This window comes from Calliphora vicina, chromosome 2 (assembly GCF_958450345.1).
Source record: "Calliphora vicina chromosome 2, idCalVici1.1, whole genome shotgun sequence".
Lineage (NCBI taxonomy): Eukaryota > Metazoa > Arthropoda > Insecta > Diptera > Calliphoridae > Calliphora > Calliphora vicina.
Window position 1 is genome coordinate 106,212,603 of NC_088781.1, and position 20,851 is coordinate 106,233,453.

General features: G+C 33.7%; 1 protein-coding gene across 2 annotated transcripts in view; it reads right to left on the reverse strand.

Moving 5' to 3' along the window:
- Positions 1 to 20,851, reverse strand: part of step (cytohesin steppke) — a 117,032-nt gene that overhangs the window by 84,008 nt on the left and 12,173 nt on the right. The window lies entirely within an intron of this gene.

Here is a 20,851-nt window from a genome sequence, read left to right on the forward strand (position 1 = left end):
TACAGAAAGATTTTTCCCAGCAATAATCAAACGTTTGAAAGTTCTGATTGGAAACCCCACAATATTATGGGGAATTTGTAAATTTTTATTTATAAATATTTGTTAGATTAAATGCCATTATTTAAAAATATAAACAAAAGTACTCTCAACAATAAATTTCAGCTGAAACGGATGTAAGAAATTGTAATGTTATCGATCCATAATGTTATGGAATTTTTGTTATTTAGATTGGCTTGACTTGGCTCGAATCCATATCATCAATTAGGATTTATTTGCACTATTAATTCATTAACGACTGACCTCCAATTCCGTTGCCCGATTTCGATTAAATTTAGTGAACTTTATTTTCACAGAATAAGAAGAGAACCGGTGACCATATGCCCGAAATCATTTTCAAATGTTAATGTTCGAATAAATTTTTTTTTGATTTAAATTTACTTTTTGTGTTATTTTTCACAATTTTAAGTTCTATCGCGCTTTTAAAAACACCCAGGGAATACTTTTCTCTTTTCAGGTGAATCCAAATACAATTTAAGAGGCAGTGATGGAAGAACATTTGTAAGACTGCCGAAGGTAAAGGGGCTGGACGACAAATAAAACAGTCAAGATTGATGGTGGTAGTATTATGTTGTGGAGATTCCAGCACAACATTGTTCCCAAACAAATCTCTAATGTTGTAACCGAGAGGTTAAAATCCAATGAAATGGCCTGCCCAATCAACATAGTCTCCTTTGAGCTCTATGCACTTTGTCCAACGTTTCTCCAATTTGATTATCACTTCCAAAAAATAAGATTTGTGGAGGTCATCGTTGTAGTCAAATCTTTCTCCCCCGAGACACTTCTTCTGGTTTGTAAACAAGATCGGCGCTAAATCCGGAGAATAGAGTGGAAGAGGGAGAATTTCGTGCATAATTTATGGATTTTTGCCATGGAAGCTGAACATGTGTGTACCTTTTTGTGCACCCGATTATGAGCAAATGCGGCATCCATTTTGCGGAATGCTTTCTCATATCCAAGTGATCATTATGGCAACACCATATCGTGATTTTTTTCAATTGTTTTGGGTGTAGAGACCTCAACTGGGCGTCCAGAACATTCGGCATCTTCAGTGCTTGTACGACCACTTTTTTACCATTGAAATTGATGGTGCAGCGTTCTCATATAATTTATCAAGCTCTTAGTCTTTATTTGAGAGATGGTTTTTTTCGCAAAAAATAATGCTTAATGAGCAGTCGAAAACCACTTTTTTCCAATTTCTCCTCAAGTCACTAGGCAGCCTGCTATCAAAGGCTGTCAAACACAAACTAAATGACGCAGCTTGTTCAAATTTTGACAGGTGCCAACTGAAAGATAATAGTCGAGGACTTTTTTGCCAAATCAACATGGACGGATCTAGCGCAAATGATAAAATTGTTTTAACAAAATGGATGTTCTGTTCGGGAAACGTTCGAGAAACGCCCATTTTACGGTTGCCATAATCGACCGACCATTTCTGGAGGAGTGGGTACGTCAACAAACAAAATCTTCAAATTTGGGACGATACCTATCCACATGAGATCCAAAAGCTACCAATGCATCCCGAAAAGGTCACTGTTATGTGCCACACAGCTCAAGCCACATTAGACATTCTGCACTAGCTATTTGAGTGGTCATCTCACATGGAGAGGATGTGAACTAACCACCGAGATCGTGTCATTTAGACTTTTTCTTGTGGGAATGTTGTTAAGTTTAGGTCTAGGCGAATAAGCCACAACTCACAGCGAACCTTAAAGCCAACATAACACATGCCATCGGTCAAATTCAGCCTGATATGAAGAAGTGAAGTCTTTGAGTGAAATCCATGATAAGCAATCTTTCATTTAATAGTACAAAATTGAATTCATTCCAGACCTGTTAGATAAATCCATCGTTTTCAAATAGGTGGTATATGACTTCAAATGCGGGATTTACAATAGATGGCATATCTTTTGAACGCGGTTTTTATTTTTAATAACTTGTGGGTCATTTAGAAGTGTACATAATGTCATTTATTCTCACTTAGTTATTGAACATTATGGTGTAAACTACAAAGTACTTTTTTGCTTCGAAAACTGCGGTATATGCAGGACGTTTTGATTTACTTATTTAATCTGAAACAAGTGGCACTGAATCACACCGATTGCTTATGGTGTTCCATCGGTTTCAACGATGGAGAGATGGTTTTTGCGCTTCAGACATGGTAATTTTGACACGGAAGATAATGGTAGCCCAGGACAGCCAAAAAAAAGTTTGAAGACCAAGAATTAGAGGCATTACTACATGAAGATTGTTGTCAAACTCAACAAGAGCTTGCAAAATTTATTGGAGTTGCAAGCATCAGTATTCATCCAAAATCTGGGAGACCATACGAATTGAAGTTGAGAGACTTGAAAGACGATTTTGTTTGTCTAGAGCCATTACTTGCGATGAAAGATGGATTCATTACGATAGCCAAATATCCACGGACTCTTTTGAAGCGAGCATTGGCCGAAAAACGCCCAGAATATGCGACATGAAACTGTAATATTCCATCATGACAAGTCTAGGTCATATGTTGCAATACCTGATAAAAATTTAGATGAAGTGGTTGGGAAGTTTTGCATCACCCGCTTTATAGTCCAGACCTTGCCTCATCCAACTACTATTTCTTCACAGAGTATCCGATATTGGGTTGATTCCCTCTTGGCCTCAAAAGATGAGCTGTTCTCTTGTCTCGGAATACATATGTTGCCAGAAAGATGGGAAAAGATCATAGCTAACAATGGCCAATACTTAGAATAAATTAATAAGTTAAAAATTTGAAATAAATCTGCATAATTTTTTTTTTTTTTGACTCAATATCTTTGGCCCAGCACAATTAGCAATTGTCATCAAGGTGAATTCATTATAAGGAGAGAGCGATTCTACAACAAGAACAACATCACAAACACTAGTGAATTTAACAGTTCGAGCCTCCAAAATATTGAATCAGCTGTGCTATCTACTCTAACATGTATAAATTCGCCTGGCATGCCATCAATTAATTCCTGCTATATTGATCTTGACCAATCGAGTTTTTAGCAAAGCTTGAAGTTCAGAGGAAAAATAAAATTGAAAATTTAACAATTTCACTTAAACGTCTAAACGATGATTCCGGATACCTAAAAGTCTTCGATGCAGCAATACAGTCGTAAAAAATCAAAAAATTCAAAAACTCATTGAAGATAATGATACCAGTGAAGTTATTTCACGGAGGTTCAGGGAGCACCAAGTTTTCTTCTCCCAATCTCTAAGAAAGTTTAGATAATTAGGAAACAAAACCTGTAATCTTTAAAGTTGTTGGCTCATGTACACTTATATTAAATCAATATAAAATATTAAAACTTTTTTAGCAAATATTCTTAACAATCTTAAGCCATAGTGCAAACATCTAATGTCTTCCTGCGGAAAAGTGAAAAGAACCCTAAAAATTTACTTTCATTTTTAAAACTTTTCATGTTTATTTTTTTGTTTGTTTGGCTTTGTTTTCTAGTAAAAAATACCACCTCTTCCTTCATCTTCATTTTGATGGTCGTCTTCGTCATCATCATCATCACCGTCATCATCATCCACACAAACAACAGAAAAAGAAACATTTTTCTAAATTTTTTTTAAACCATTTATTTTACTTTATATAGAGAGTTTTTGTTTTGTTATTGTTAATATTTCAGTTGCTGTTAAGCAGACATCATAAATCAATGCGTTTAAGAACCCACAAAGGAAACACACGAAATATACACATTCACGGCTATAAGATGACGATGAAAACAAAGAAAATATGTAGAAAAAAAGAACAGCGTTAACGACAAGATGGAATACATATTTTCAAGTGCAACAAACGCCAACAAGATGCTGCTCATCTATTGTGGAACAATTCATTCAACTTCAATATCATATATTTTCGGTTATGCTAAGTAAGGTGGTTCAAGTGATGGAAAATAATTTCAACAAATTGTTGAGCTTTTAGAGATTTTGAAATAGAATATGGTAGTGATCTGCTTTAATGGCTCTCGGGAGAAAAAGTTGATGGGTTATTTATCATAAAAATTATTCAAAATACAGAGACAGAAGGAGCTTTACATGTTATTGTAATCCATGTTAAATGTTCTCTTTATGTCGATCACTGATTTGAGGCAACGATCTTAGGAGAAATAGATGATCGATTATTTATCATAAAAAGTATTCAGGATACAGAGATAGAAAGTGCTTTACATGTTATTGTAATCCATGTTTCATGTTCTCTTTATGTCGACCACTGACTTGAGGCAACGATCTTAAGTGATCTTATGAAATTCTTTAAATATTTTTTGGGTAAAAACATGATCAAATGATCTGTTAACTTTAATTATTGAGCCTGGTGTTTATCAATATTTAATAAAGCCAGATTAGAAAGAATATTAACAATAAAAATTTGGTAGAGATCGACACTTGCAGCTTCCAGGAGAAACAGTTGATCGGTTATTTACCAGTAGACAACAGGAATGTCAACGAAGTTCATACAAAATACCCAAAAGATAGATATAAAAGGTGCTTTACATGTTATTGTAATCCATATTTCATGTTTTCTTTATGTCGACCACTGACTTGAGGCAACGATCTTATGTGATCTTATGAAATTCTTTAAATCTTTTTTGGACAAAAACATGATCAAATGATCTGTTAATTTTAATTATTAAGCCTGGTGTTTATCAATATTCAATAAAGCCAGATTAGATAGAATATTAACAATAAAAATTTGGTAGAGATCGACAGTTATAGCTTCCAAGAGAAACAGTTGATCAGTTATTTACCTGTAAACAACAGGAATGTCAACGAAGTTCATAAAAATTACCCAAAAGACAGAGATAGAAGATGCTTTACATGTTATTGTAATCCATATTGCATGTTCTCTTTATGTCGACCACTGATTTGATGCAACGATGTGAAATCAATCAATCTATTTTTGGGTAAAATTAGACTGATAAAGCTAAATGTGCAACAAGGAACATGATCAAATGATCTGTTAGTTTGAATAATTGAGCCTGGTGGTTATCAATATTCAATAATGTCAGATTAGAAAGAATATTACCAACTATTGGTCATATTAAAGACACATTTAGATACGTTTTTTATACATTTGAATTTCACCAAGTTTTCCTAGGATTAACCTCAAATTTAAACCCCCCCCCCTATTGTTTGAGAGTTTTCTCTCCCAAAAACAAGCAACATTTCAATATTTTTGGTTTCTTAATTTACTTTATTTTACGCTTCCGAGAAATAAATGTTAATTTATAACATTTCTCGTTCTGGACGCATTATTTTTTATTGATTTATTTTAGCATAATTTCTTTAAAACAAAAATATCCCTTCCATAAAAAACTGCAAAATTGTGTTGCATGGATAAGGAGCACTTTTGGGGAGCATGAAAACACTTACTCGTTTATCATAAATATTAATATTTCTTAAAACATCTACAGATAGTGACGATGATGATGTTTTTACTAGAAACATTGTAATACGTAAATGTAAATTCTAGCATAGATATTCAATATGTTTTCATTGGCTGCTCTTTAAACAGCTCATAAATTTTAATAGTTTTGTTTCTGCTACTTTAAAATAATATTTATGTTTTCTTTTTGTATTTTTATGCAGGATTTATGAGGATGTTAAAATGTGCATAGAACATTTCAAGGATTTGTTGAAGATAACATTTACATACACATACCTTAGCCGTAAAATATTTTTGCGAAATGTTTCATTTAGCCAACAAATAAACAAACAATCACTCATGCACTCACTCAAGATTAAAAGATTTATGAGTTTTGGCTGTCAAAATTGTTATTAGTCTTGAAAAGTTTGAGGTGGCATAACTACGTATGATAGCTGTTTTAAGAGTTGCTTAAGAAGGTAAGGCAATTACATAAATTCATAAATATAAAGCTACAATGTAATAATCGGTTAAATAGGGTATTTGATTTCACACTAGCATCTCCGGCTTCTAACTTTAATAATCAGTGCCTCCTTCCATTTGTACAGCCCTTTCATCATCACCTATGCGGCCTACCTGTACGATATCTTGCATTGTGATAACATCATATCATTGCTGAGTTTGTGTCTTAGCTATGATCATTTACATCGTTTTATCAATATACGGATTATGGACTGTGGCGTTCCAACCCTCTGCTCTATGTTGGTGAAATATATTTACAGACAGTAACTAACGAAAACTTGTTTGAATTGACTGTAATTCGCGATTGGAAGGGTTCTATGCTTCTCATACGTAAAGGATAATAGACTTAACGTTGACATTGCAGGCAAGGAAATAGACATATCAACCAAGAGCCACCCCAGCTTAACTTGCACGTAATCTTGTATCTTCATTAGAACCCTCTGATTGATACAATGCTCCCGAGATATGTTATTGAGGACACTGATGCAAGTAAGGAGTGAGATCGAAATAACCTTAACATTCGTTTTTCCTTAAAACTTTTAACCCAAGTTTATGTTAGTTATTATGTTTAATGTCAATTATGTTCATTTGTTGTTAATCTGATTAAAATGAGTGACGAGAAAAAAAGTGCGTACTAAAATTATTAAATATTTTCATCAAAACCCAACTTGATCCTATAAAAAGGCCAAACAACCAAATTCTGCCGTCAAACTGATCTCAATGTTATTAAACAGTATCTGGAGAACTTGTCTGATGATAGAAAACCAGCTCACAACACATCCGATAGGAAAGCAGCTGGGTTATCTGAGTATTCGGACTATTTGGTACGAAAAGTTAAAGCCAATGCAGGTTTAAAAACATTCAAGACTCAAAAATTTCCTGACAGGAACGGTGCTAAAAATTTAGAGGCCACACAACACAGCAAGGAAATTTAAGTCAAGTTTTAAACAAATATATACCTGCTGCATAATAGATGACGAAACGTATCTTCTGGAAAATATTTCGCAGCTTGCGTGTCAATATTTTTATGTTGCGGATGCACGTTTTTCGCTTCTACTATTCTTATTATTGTGAAGTAGTGTGACAACTACTTCACCTTTCCTTTTCTATAGTATTTTGCCGTTTTTTCCAATTCAGCCTTTTAAATTTGATTGAAATCGTCGTTCACAGTGGAAGAAATTTCTCGAAGTTATTTCTTAATCAGTTGTTGTGTCATTAAATATAAAAGCGACGCGAGATCTTATATTGCATGATAATAATGTGACTATCGTGTAAATATCGCAGTAGTTCCACTCACAGTCACTTAAGGCAAAGCAACTTTTAAATTTATTAGAAGATTGAATAACGACTTTTAAACGAACGCGACGATACAACGATCTCTGAAACTAAAACCTTGGGAAAAACAGGGCATTCCCCACAGCTGCCATTAATGTAGCGTTGAATATTATAAGATATTTCCAGTTTTCCTAAAAATTTGGAAAATGTTTCTAGATTAGCTGGCTTAAGTAAAGAACTAGCTAATCCTCGCAATAATACATTTGAATTTTAGCACCTTAACAAATTAATTTGTTCAGAATCATTTGTTTTATAAATTTTTTTAAAAATTAGGGGAAATAGTGGAAATTTTGAAAATCGATATCTTCAGAATTTTGAAAAACAAAGTTTTTTCGGAAGCTGACAATCTCTCCTCCAATACAAATGGATTTTTCAATTGGACATTTCGTTTTCTCTACAGAAGCGCCAGAAGTTCAACAAATTTTGAATCATATTTTCGTTAATTTTTTTCAATATTTTACTGCTTTACTAAATTAGAGATATCTCAATTGTTTTACCATGTAGAAATTCATACTTCAAAACATAGATACACATTGATATAAGCTTTTATTAAGTGTGTATCTTATATTTATGGGCCTCTCCATTTTCCTGTTATAGTCGTTTCAACTTGGGTCTCAAATATACTGATATTTTTTTCTAAGAATGTTATATAGCTTGCCAAAAAAAAGACCGTCGAAGCCCGTCCAAAGACTATATACATCATTTAAAGAAACTTCTGGTGAATGTCTTTGTAAAAAAATTGTAGCCGCCAGCACCCGCCGGAATACTGTTTTTTAATTTTTACTGAATGAAATTTTTAGAAATATTTCTTTATTTATTATTAATTTTTATATATCTAGACCATGCTGTAACTTGAAATATACTAAATACAGCTTTTTTTAAAAATTTAGTTTCAGAAACACATGAAAAAGTATTTTTTTAATTTTTTTGTTATTGATTTTTATATATCTAGACCCTACTGTAACTTGAAAAAAAGTTTATATTGATCTTTTAAACATTTTTTTTGGAATCGGAGACACCAATTCTATATAAAAAGAGCGCCAAATAATTTTGTCCACCTAGATTTTGATTTGGAACCACAGTGAGTAGGAGATACCATGCTTTAGAACGCTAAATTCGGAATCGTTTGTGACGCAGAAGTCTTTAGAGCCAATCACGGATTCTTCTACACAACCGAAATGAGATATTTCACAGGTCAACTGAAACTAATGACTTTTTGGATACTCAAAATATCGAATATATGCATCAGTCGTACTTCCGCACAACGATATTTCTTAACACGAATCTATTTGAAGTAAATTACGGCTTGTTCGCTTAGAAAACCCCAACATGTTCCACCTTTTCACAAATGTAGTATAGAACGTTCTATGCCGAATCGAGTGTTTCGCAGAAGTCTCTAGAGAAATAAGAAAAATGAAACAAGGATTATTTTCTACAACGACAATGCGAGCTCTAACAGGTAGGCTTAATCAAATAACTTTTCGGCCACTCAGAATATCGAATTGATGGATCATATGTCTTCACAAGAAGCCTTGTTTGACTGTAACCTCGGAAAACTAAGTCATACTTAAACCTCCCACAAGTACAATATAGAATTCGGTATATATTACTTGATAAGTAAGTAAAAACAACGATCAATCATGAATAATTCTCCACAAAGGTGAACTCTCCCAGGTCGCCTTAAATAACATGAAAATGATCGCCCAATAGCAATACATAACTTTCCAATGTTATGGAGAGTATGGTTAATTACCATCTTGTAAAATATTTAGAGTCCAACAATCTACTCTGCGACCGGCAGTGTGCCTTTCGTAGATGATGCTCTATGGGAGAATTGTCAGCCTTCCTATCGGAAAAATGGTGTCGTTCTAATCACCGTTTTGGCGAAAGTAAAGTGGTGACTTTGGATATTTCCAAGGCGTTTGATGCACTTTTATCAAAACTTATTGCTTTTGGTGTCGGTAATAACTTATCTCGATGGAATATTATCAAACGAGTTCAAGATAAATTCAGGGGTACTGCAATGCTCCGTTCTTTCTCCTACTCTATTTCTTATTTTTTTAAACGACCTTCGCCGGCAAACTTCCAACTGTATCTATTCTTTTGCAGATGACACCAACATTTGCCATTCATATTCATTCAGTTATAGACCAAGCCTGTCGGAGATTAGAACAATGAGGCAAAACATGATTGATTTCCTTAATCGCCACCTTGTGACAATCTCTGAATGCGGTCGTGCGAATAGGGTCGCTTTCAACGCTCGCAAGACTCAGTGTTGCATGTTGACACAAAAACGAACGACAGACTATGTTGCTTTACCTGTATTTATGGATGGTGTACATATTGTGGAATCTGACGCTCTTGATGTTCTGGGCATGACAAATCACATCTGAAACGTTGTAGGAATTACTTCACTCCATCTGATCTCCTCACTATTTACACCACATATATCCGACCGAAAATTGAATACAACTCCCATGTATGGGCAAGTCTATTTTGGATCTTCTCAATCGAGTACATGAGAAGGCGATGGTGATTATTGGTGACAGTGGGGTATCCAACTGTATTCATTCTCTGAAGCAAAAAGGGACTGCGTTTCACTGTTCTATCGGTACTACAATAGAATGGGTTCTGATGAAATTAGGGAACTTGTTCCTCATACCCGCAAATTTTTACGTAATACAGGTTTTTAATTTTTCACTGGTCGATTTGCCAGTGAACCGCACAACAGAGAAAACTAATTCTTTAGCCGTACTGTCTTTCTTGTCATTTTCAACGTCGGAAAGTTCAAATCCAATGTCCACAAACACTACTCCCGGTAACGGTAAAGCTTCTCAACTGCCTTTCTCTGCTTCAAGGTAAGGTTCTCGACTGTGGGTTCCCACGATCTGTCGGATTTATCTGCTATTTTTTAATCTGGAATTTTATGAATAATATGCTGCAATTTTGTTCCTCTATTACTATTCTGTTCGGAGAACAAATTACCGATTATGAGTAGACGATCTGTCGAATTTACCTGCTATGAATGTTGAAATGTTAAATTGGTTAATAGGTGAGAAATATTGGTTTTCTTTTGGGCCTCAGTATTACCAACTTTCAGTAGCACTGGCCGGAATCCCTCGTTTTCTGTTGTGTAATTCATTATATGTGATAAAGAAGCATTGTGTCATAAACAAGGAGATTTAATCGGATACTTTGAATTTACATATGTATAAGTTATCAGAATAATCAGGAATCGACTCGTGAATAGTTTCACGATTCTGGCCAAACACAAATACTATATTTTCAATTCATTGGATGTAGACAAGTTTGAATTAAATGCTGTAGTTTTGAGCTCTACTTTGGTCTTCTACATGACCAACATGTCACCAACATCCAATAGCAATAAACAAATAAATTTAACGTATGTGATAAAGGGACTATGTCATTGGGACCCAATCCAGAGTTATCAGTATTATAAGAGGAATGTGGTTCAGCTCCTTCACTATCGTGTTCTGTTCTCAGAATAGTTTCTCGATTCTGTGAAAGTTTATTCAAGATCTAACGAATTTATTTGGTATGAATGTTGCGAGGTTCAATTCACACTCAATCAACATAAATAACTCCACATGTAACACAAAGTATGATTAGTTATAATAAAGAGGAGTGGATGCAAGCATATCTCTTTATCAGTAACTCTTCTTCCTAAAGAATTATTTCCCTATTCTGTGCATGATCCTTCTGATTTTGTATAGACGTTCCGACAGATTGATCAAGTTTTGAACTTCGTTTCATCATGTTTAGTGTATCATATGACACTTATGAGAATTTGTACCCTTAAAATAATTCCGACGAAGATTATAGGAAGTCAGATCATTTATTTCGAAGTTTACTTTATTACAGTTCAATCTGTAAGATAAATGATCTGATAGTGCTTATGTTTTCAAAAGAACATATGTCAAATTCGAGTCTAAAAGATGTTCTTTCCCAATGGGAATAAGACATTTTGTAAAATTTCTTTCTAATGTATAACAAGTAGGATTATGCATTAAATAAAACTTAATTGCCGAATAAATAATCTTGCCACAATTTTTAATGGATAATTAATTACTTTGCAAAAAATAAAATTAGAAACAAATTTGCAAAACACTTAATGACATTGCGTGAGAAGCATCACATTAAGAGATTTTCATTCCTTACGAAAATTTCCTTAAATATTTTTCAAAATCATGTAGGAATGTAGCTGGAGTAACTATGAAAAACTTATATTAAAAGGGAAGGAGAAAGCAATTAACAATTCCACAATTTCCATCAATTATTTAAATGTCGCTGTTACATACATATAACTTTTAATAAATATAATAAAGTACACACACGTCTTTATCATACAGGAAAAGGTGATAAAGATTATCACATTTATATGAAGCTCAAAATAATCTTCCTAACAGACCCACTTTAATACACTTTCCCTAACTTGTGTAGAATTATTCAACAATTATTAAATCACTCTCAGCCCCTCAAAATTATCTTACATCCTCTCCAAATACCTTTTAAATACTTTCCAGAAGAAAAAAATCTAAAGTTTTATAGCTTGATAAACTACTCAACATCAAATTGTATTAAAAGTTTAACCATAAAAATTAAATGTTAGTTAAAAGCCACAAAGAAAAGAAAAACTTGCAGGAAAATGAGAGAAAAAATAAACAAAAATAGCTAAAAGTCTTTAAGACAATGAAACAAACAAAAGTTGAAGTTTTGTTTTGGATTCCTTTTTCTTTGCATTTGCAGGATAAGGTCGATACAGAACTTTTAACATTAGGTTTATGTGCCATGAAATTATAAACATTATTAATGCTGATAGGAAGACAGGGGAAGTGGGAGCCAGGAGGGAAGATGAGTAGCTAAAAGACTAGGGAATGTTTAATGAAACTACGTTAAAAAGTATACAAATACGAATACGAGATGTTAACATATTGCTGTTTAAGACATGTAACACGTACGTGATATGCATGAGCAAAGGTAACGTCGAAAATCCATATCGAGTCAAGATACTACTACAAATACGCAGGAAAACCCAAAAATAAATGAAATATCAGCAACAAAAACAACATCATAGTTGCGTTAAGGATGTTGATGAGGATGAGTATGTGTACGCTACGACTGTAAACATATAAAACGTACATAAATAATAGAAGACAAAAGGATAGAAGATGTATCTATAGATATTGAGATAAAGTGTATTGGGTGTGGCAGAAGAATCATTTCCGATTTACTTGAACTTGTTCGGTACCAAAATGTTGAGTATTGTTTAATTAGAAGGATATAGCTCTACGACAAGTAAACATCTTATGAAGATTTTAATATGAAGACTCCTGTAGCTATGCTGAGGGAAGTAATTTGTGCGACTGCAAGTTTTATAAAAAGAACGGATACAGCCTAAAACAACTATATAAAAATAGGATTTGGTTTCCTAGAAAGTTCTCAGAATTGGATTATGTCAGTGATGGTTCGATTATAATCTGCACAGTCCTAGATCAGCAGAACTTTTAAGTTGGTTGTGCAATTGGATTTCCAGAACGAAATCAGTTTCCGTGGTAGCGGAGGCCTTGTGGCCCATTGTCGTACCCTTAGAAATACTATTCCCCTTATGCTTAGAATTCATACATGAAGGGCTATTTCGTTGGCTATGTGATTCATATATTCTCCTTGAGAACCAACCGACACTTCTAATAAACCTGATCATATTTACTAGTGACACATCTCTGAGACAATCCAAATCATGAAAAAGAGCTCTACCAAGATGTAATACTCTACGCTCTTGTAAGGCTGGGAAGGAGGTGTTGTACCGATTCCTCCTTCTCTTCATCTAAACAACTTCTACAATAACTATAACGTAGGTAACCCATACGTTCCGGCATGTGTCCAATCATACAGTGCCCAGTGATTATACCCGTAAGAGTCGAATTCCTACTAAAAGACAACAGAGTCCAGGTCGTATCCTCTGCCAGAGTGAGCCAGAGAATTCTGGATATTCTATAAGCTATTTGACCACTTGAGTTCCGTCTCAATCAAAGCCCATTCATCTATCAATTTCGATACGGTCACCAAGGGAGTGTGTGAATATCCCTTAGTGCAAGAGTTACGACGACCCATTGGTTGCACAATCATCAGATATTTCATTTTCCCGGATGCCTCATGTCCTGGAACCCATATCAACTCGACATGATGTTGTGTCAGTTGTACCAGTGCTTGGATACAATTGAGAAGACATTTCGACTTAATAACGTTGGAGTTAAGAGACTAGATTGATGCAATGTTGTCCTAGTAGATATGTATAGTCGAATTTTCGAGATTCAGTTCCCGGATTCTTCTCGTGAATGTATCGATGGCATAGATCTCTGCCTGGAAAACCGTGCAGGTATCGGGTATTCGAAGAGACAACAAATGGTCAAGTTCATCGGAGAAAATTCCCGAGCCCGTGTCTGTCTGATTGAGATCATGTCGTCCCTTAAGACAGAATTCGCGGTCCAATCATTCCTTGTCCTGTTTTATATTAAAACTTTTCGGTTTTGGGTGGGGATATAAGGTGTTTCGAGGGAATATCCTGGCTGATGATAAATTGGCAGTACTAGATTAACAGTGCTTTAAAGTTGGATGCAACCCGTCTCCGCAGGACTGGAAAGTAGCAAAATACCCAGACTACGAAAGATCTTCTAAAACGATAACGAATATCTTGTAATTTTATTACATTGGCAGCCTTCTATGAGGCTGCCAATACGGTTGCCAAAAAAGATGATCATTCTGCTCTGCTTAATCAAATCATGAATGTAGTTGATGGCGTCTTTCTCTTGCATTTGCAAAGCAAAGTAACAATATCTATCAAAACTCTTAAGCCTATTCAACAAGTCTGCTTTCCTGGATACCCAAAATCTTGAGTATATAAAGACCAATGAATGAAGGTAATTTGGTACTACGGAAGGCCTACGTAAAGAAATACTATGGAAGTTAACTTAGGGACTACAAAACTCCTAAATTTGAGTCTCTAGAAGGTTTACATATAGACCTACGATTAAAGCTAACTTGGGACTACAATACACCTACATAAAGACCTATGATTGAAGCTAATTTGAGACTACAGAAGGCCTACATAAATACCCAGGATTGAACTTAATTTGAAATTATAGAAGGACTGCATAAAGAACAAAGATTGAAGCCAATTTGAGACTACTGAACGACTATATAAAGACCTACGGATGAAGCAAATTTGGGACTACGGAAACACAACATTTAGACCTACGATAGAAGCTATTTCGGCACTACAGAAGGGCTTCGAAGACCTGCGATTGAAGCCTATTTGGAACTACATAAAGACCTATGATTAACGCCAATTTGAGACTACGAAAGACCTACGATAGCAGCTAATTAGGCTCTACAGAAGGACTTCATGAAGACGTCCAATTGAAGGCAATTTGGGACTATATGAAGACCTACGATTGAAACCTATTTCGAACTACATAAAGTCCTGCGATTAAAGGAAATTTGGGAGTACAGAAGGACTACATAAACCCTAACGATTAAAGCCAATTTGGGACTACTGAACGACCACATAAAGACCTACGATTGATGCAAATTTAGGACTACGCAAGGTCTATATAAAGAACTATGATAGAAGCTAATTACGCATTACAGAAGGACTTCATTTTGGGACTATTCGAAGACCCACGATTGAAGTAAACTTGGGACTATTACTATTACATAAAGACCTACGATTAAAGCCAGTTTGGGACTATATGAAGTCCTACGATTGAAGCCAATTGGGAGTGCATAAACCCCTATGATTAAAGCAAACTTGGGAATACGGAAGGACTTAATTAAGAGTTTCGATTAATGCAAATTTGAGACTGTAGAAGGATTACATAAAGGCATAAAATTTAAGTTAATTTGGGATTACAGAAGGAATACATATGTAAATACCTATAATTGAAGATAATTTGGGACAATATAAACCCCTACTAATGAAGCCAATTTGGTACTACATGAGGACTAACCTACGATGGAAGCTAATTTTAAACTACATTAAGACCTACATATGAGTGAAGGCGCATGAAAAGTAATGCCTCCTTTTCTCCTACCCAATATTTATATACTTTTAGCAGTTGCATACATTCGTACAAAATAAATAATATAGGGAATATACATTGTTAAAATTAATAGGAGTTCGTCGTTTTTTTATTAAGATGAGTTGTGTGCCAGTTTGTGAAATGGTATAGACTGAATGAGTAAGTGCTGGTGGCGGTGGAAGCGTTATCTGTGTAATGATAGGGATATTATCAAGAATACTAAGGATACGAATATGTGATCAAAATTTAATCAGTATTGATTTGAGAGGAAATATTATATTAAAAAAATGAAATTTTGTCATAAAATACACAATATTTATTGTAATTTACTAATAAAATGTCACAAATGATATAATTTATATGATAAAAAGGAACATGGTAAGATTTCCAGATTGATTTATTTGTTTTATAGCCGGATTTGCTAAATGATTGATGCTTGGGTTTGCTTAAAGATGAATTGATTGATGAAGGTAATGAGGGAAATAAATTTAGTTTGTAAGAGTTTTGTAACTATATTTAAATAGGCAATAATGCATTTAATAATATGTATTAAATAAAAAAAAACGAAATAGGTATGATATATAATAATTATAAAAAAAGCGTTAAAAAATAGATAAAATATAATTGGTGTAGGGCAAGGTTGTATTCGTTTTTATTGTATTTTCTAAGCTGTATTAATTTTTGTATTCAATTTTAAAGACAATAATGATTTAAAAAATACCTCATTTAAAATCAAACTGAAAACAATTTTAATAAAACAATAATAATAAAGAGTAGTTTATACAAACTCTTTTGAGTTTAGCAGAAATCTTTAAACTCTTAAGAGCATATTTATGGTTTGAGAGAGTAAATATTTACGATATTAAATCAAAACAAACTTTCTTCAGAGCGAGAGAAACAAATAAATAAATAATACAAAACAAAACGATCAGATGACTAAACCTTAAGATAAACAATGTCAAATTCAAGCAAAATATTCATGCATAAATAATAAAAAAAAAAAATATTAAAAAAGACAACACTAAAGTATTAACAAAACAAATATTTGATTGAATAGAGAAGACAAACAAAAACAAAAAAACAAGAATTTTATTTCAAATGCTTAAGACAACAACACAAAATTGCTAAGATCTACATACAAAAAACAGCTTGTTTAAAAATATAAAAAACTTTGTTAAAAAATGTTTAAAAATAAATCCTACAAGATGATTTCAGACTTTTTTTAATTAAAATTTAAATTATAACTAAAATAAAAATATCAACATAAAAGAACATTGACTTTAGATTACACACACAAAAAAACACGCGCAATTTTCTAAAAAGTCGACCAACAAATTTAAATAATAAATTTTTTATTATCAGTTCTTGTGCAAAATCATAATTTTTATCTCGTTGGCTGACTAATCGTTATCACAAAAACATTTAGGTACTAAGTAAATAAATAATAAGAAAGAAAAATTGTACATTTAGCAACATTGGAAACCCTCATAAACAAACACAACTGTCAAAACACACAGAGCCAACAACAACAAAAATCTTAATGTAAACAATTGTCAACAACTACAGCTTTAAATCAAAATTGTATAATTGTTTTTGGCACAAAACATGGACAAATTAGTAGCCCATATTATTAAATATCTTACTCATCACTTAATAAGCGAGCAAAGATTTTTTTTTGTTTCAGGCAGTGTCAAATACAAAAACAATTTTTTTTATATAAAGAAAAAGCACAAATTCTTAATAAACAAAAACAACAAAATTATACACATTAAAGATTATGAATCATTTTAGTTAATCGTAAGGAAAAACCAATAAACAAACAATTTAATGCAAGATTCAATTATCATTAAAAACACATATAAATACCTAGAATTCACACAAAATAATATTTTATATTTAATAATGAAAAAGAAAAGTATTAAACAACAAAATTGTGTAAATAAAATCACCGATTTTGCGTCAATGCACAAATACTACCTTTAAAATACCAACAATCAAACCACTCAACAAAATGGTAGTTTAAAAATAACGGTAGTATTTTAAATGTAAACAAACATTAAATTCGACTCTATGTATGAATGCATGGGTATGTATGCATGTTGACATGTGTGTGATATTGAACTCAGCCAAGCAAACAATAAAAAATCAACAAAATGTCTTCTTGTTGTTGTTGTTGTTGTTGTTGATAAAACTGGAAATGTGAAATGAAGTACAAATAAATTGTTCAAATAAACATAAAATTTTAATGCAAATTCTCATCAATAGATAAGAGTTTGTTTTGCTGTTAAAAAAAAAGAGTATTTTATCAGTAAAAAGAGACTTAAAATAACCTAACGGAACGAAAATAAAGAGAGTTTATAAATTAAGAGTTGAGAGAAAATCAATATACAAAATGCTTTAAAATAATAGCATACTTTTGGGCGGTTGCATTAAACAAAATACTTTCATTGAATTGTTTGTGACTGGTGAAGTTTTTTTAGTGGCTTTGAGTTGCAAGGGTATGCAAAAAATCTCTACTACGATTTTAGAAGGCAGTCAGATTAATGGTCTACAATTTACATCCATTATGAATTGTTTCCTTACAAAAAACCAAACTTTAGTCATATTATACACAGGAGTTCTTGGTGACGAGGTAATAGAACTGTGAATTTCCTATCGAACAGTGCGAACTATCTAAGCATTAGTCTGAACTCCAAATTAAAGTTGAAATTTGAAAGACTACACCAGCTTACTATGTATACTTATTGTGAGATTTTCGATAAAAAATGCGATTAAAGTCCTAAGATAGACAAATAAATGTATGTATTCTGTAGTAAACTATCCCAAACATACATATACATCGCTAATATGATGGACCGGAACTAGCTAGAAATGAGTAGTAGAATTTAGCGAATCTGTGAACACTATCAAAAACCTAAACCCAATAGATCTATACTAAATGGCTATATGTAACAGTCCAGCAAGACATTAGCTTCCATAAGGTGAATAAAGTTAGAACAAATTGGATAGATTTAACAAGAATTTGCTTATAAATCGCAATCTGACAGACATATCGATTCTGTTCCTAGTTATCAAAGAGATTAATAGGTATTTTTACATAGCTTTCATATAAAAAATAAACTTGTGCGCGCATCGACGATATACAGGACTAAAATACTGCTGCTCGTAAGTTCTATGAATCCTAGGATGTCAGTAGTATATTGCAATTTGTTTGTTTGTATTAGCATTTATTTTGAAATTTCATTCTATTAATATTTCAGGCGGAGATTTCCGCCATCCTCTTATGCTCCAATGAGTAATTAAGAAGGAGATTAAGGAATATCAGGATATTTGTTATGTCATGCTGCTCTTAGAGCCTTATCATCACATGCAGTGAGGTCTGGAGTTGTTATGGAATGCTGGTCATTATTTAATGAATTCGGTGCACAATGAACAATGAACTCCCATTGTGCTGGTTCGCGCTGGCAATGAACGCGATGATTGTCTGGCCAATACGTGATCTCGACGCTCGTTTATAGGTCCTGTACCGTTCTTTCGCATTCCACTTGGATACACTATGGAGCGTAAACGGTTCATTACCCTATACCAGTCATGCCCAAGCCCTATACTCTTGGTACTCTTTTGTTTTTGTAAATGCTCTTAGCTATAGGCTGTGTTTTTTGTATACTCACTAGAGCACTCAACACTAGCAATATAAAATACACAAACAACTTTGTCTCATTATTTTTTTTGTCGTTCTTCGAAGCAACAACACTTTCGTATGCTTTGCTGGTTAACATTGACGACTGCGATCATCAATGTAGATTTTGTTTTTGATATTTTAAAAATGTGAAAAAATGTTTTGAAAGTGAGTTTTTTTTTCTTTTTTTTTTGGATGAATTGGTTTTAACAACAAAAAATATTGAATAGTTTTTCTTTAAATGTATTGGTGTTTACTCTTCCATAAGGAACTTGTGGGCACCCCTGCCCTATACAAACGAAGATCTCAGTCGTTGGTATCGCTCGGAAAAAGCGACTTGAGAATCCACCAATTTATTTTAGGTAAAGTTGCGAATGTATAGCGCAGGTTTTGTGAACTTCATGCCGAAACCTCAGAACATGTTCTATGTGACTGCCCTATACTGTCAATCTGTAGAACTAAATGGCTCGGAAAGGCCTGTATGTCACTAGGGGACCTAATAAATTATCTCTCCCCTAATAGAATAGTTGGCTTCATAGATAACCTGAATCTGTTGGAATGAACAAAAAATGTATAGCTGTACAAAAGATTCAACGGGTCGCAGTGCGTAAAGCCTCGCACCTCAAAGTATTGGCCATTGTTAGCTATGACCTTTTCCCATCTTTCTGGCAAACATTGGATTCCGCGCCAAAACAGCACATCTGTTGAGGCCAAGAACGAATCAAACTAATATCGGATACTGGTTCAAAAATGAAGGGTATCCCAGAGAGAATAAATAGTAGTCGGACATGACAAGGTCCGGACTTTAAGGGCGGGTGAGGCAAAACTTCCCAACAACTTCTTTCCAAATGGTTTTTAACAGGTATTGCAGCATGTGGCCGAGTGTTGTCTGGTCGCATATTTTTGCAGTTTTTCGACCAATGCTCGCTTCAAACGAACCAGTTGCATTCGGTACAGGATCCCTGTGATGGCCTGGCCATATTTCAGCAGCACATAATAGATAGGACACTTTTGGTCCCACCAAATACAGAGCATTACCTTAGCGCCATGGATATTTGATTTTGGTGTCGATTCGACTGTTTGGCCGGGGTTCACATACGATCTCTTACGTTTCGAGTTGTGTAATCATTTTTCAAAATGAATCCATTCGAACACGCAAAATCGTCTTTCAAGCTCTTTCAATTTTTATTCGTATGGTACCCAATTTCCCCACTTTTGAATGAATCGTGCTTCTCGCAAACGTTTTGAAATTGCAGCTTGAGTAGCGCCCAATGATTTTTCAAGCTCTTGTTGGAGTTTTACAACAACCTTCATGGAGTAATGCCTCCAAATTTTGGTCTTCAAACTGAACCGCACAAATCATTCCTTAAACGTTGAATCCGATTAATCACATTCACCATAAGCTTGGGTGAGCATATGATACTTTGTTGGCACAAAATTCGACATTATCGAAGCCAACAAAATCTTTGTTGTTTAGACTAAAATGTTCAAGTGAGAATGAGAAAATATAAAAAACAAAAACCGCGTTCAAACGATATGCCAACTATTGTAAATCCAGCATTTTTAAGTCATACATCCAATAGATAACTAAAAATTGCTGAGGAAGGCCTTAGGAGGCAGATAATGCATTCTGCTAATTGTCTAAACTACTCCAAATAAGCACCAAAGCCCCAAAAATTCAAGCACTTGACAATTTTGTTGGAATTTGACTTGAATTCAAATGTAATTATGCTTTAAACTTGAAAAATATTTGAAAAAATTTAATATTTTTCA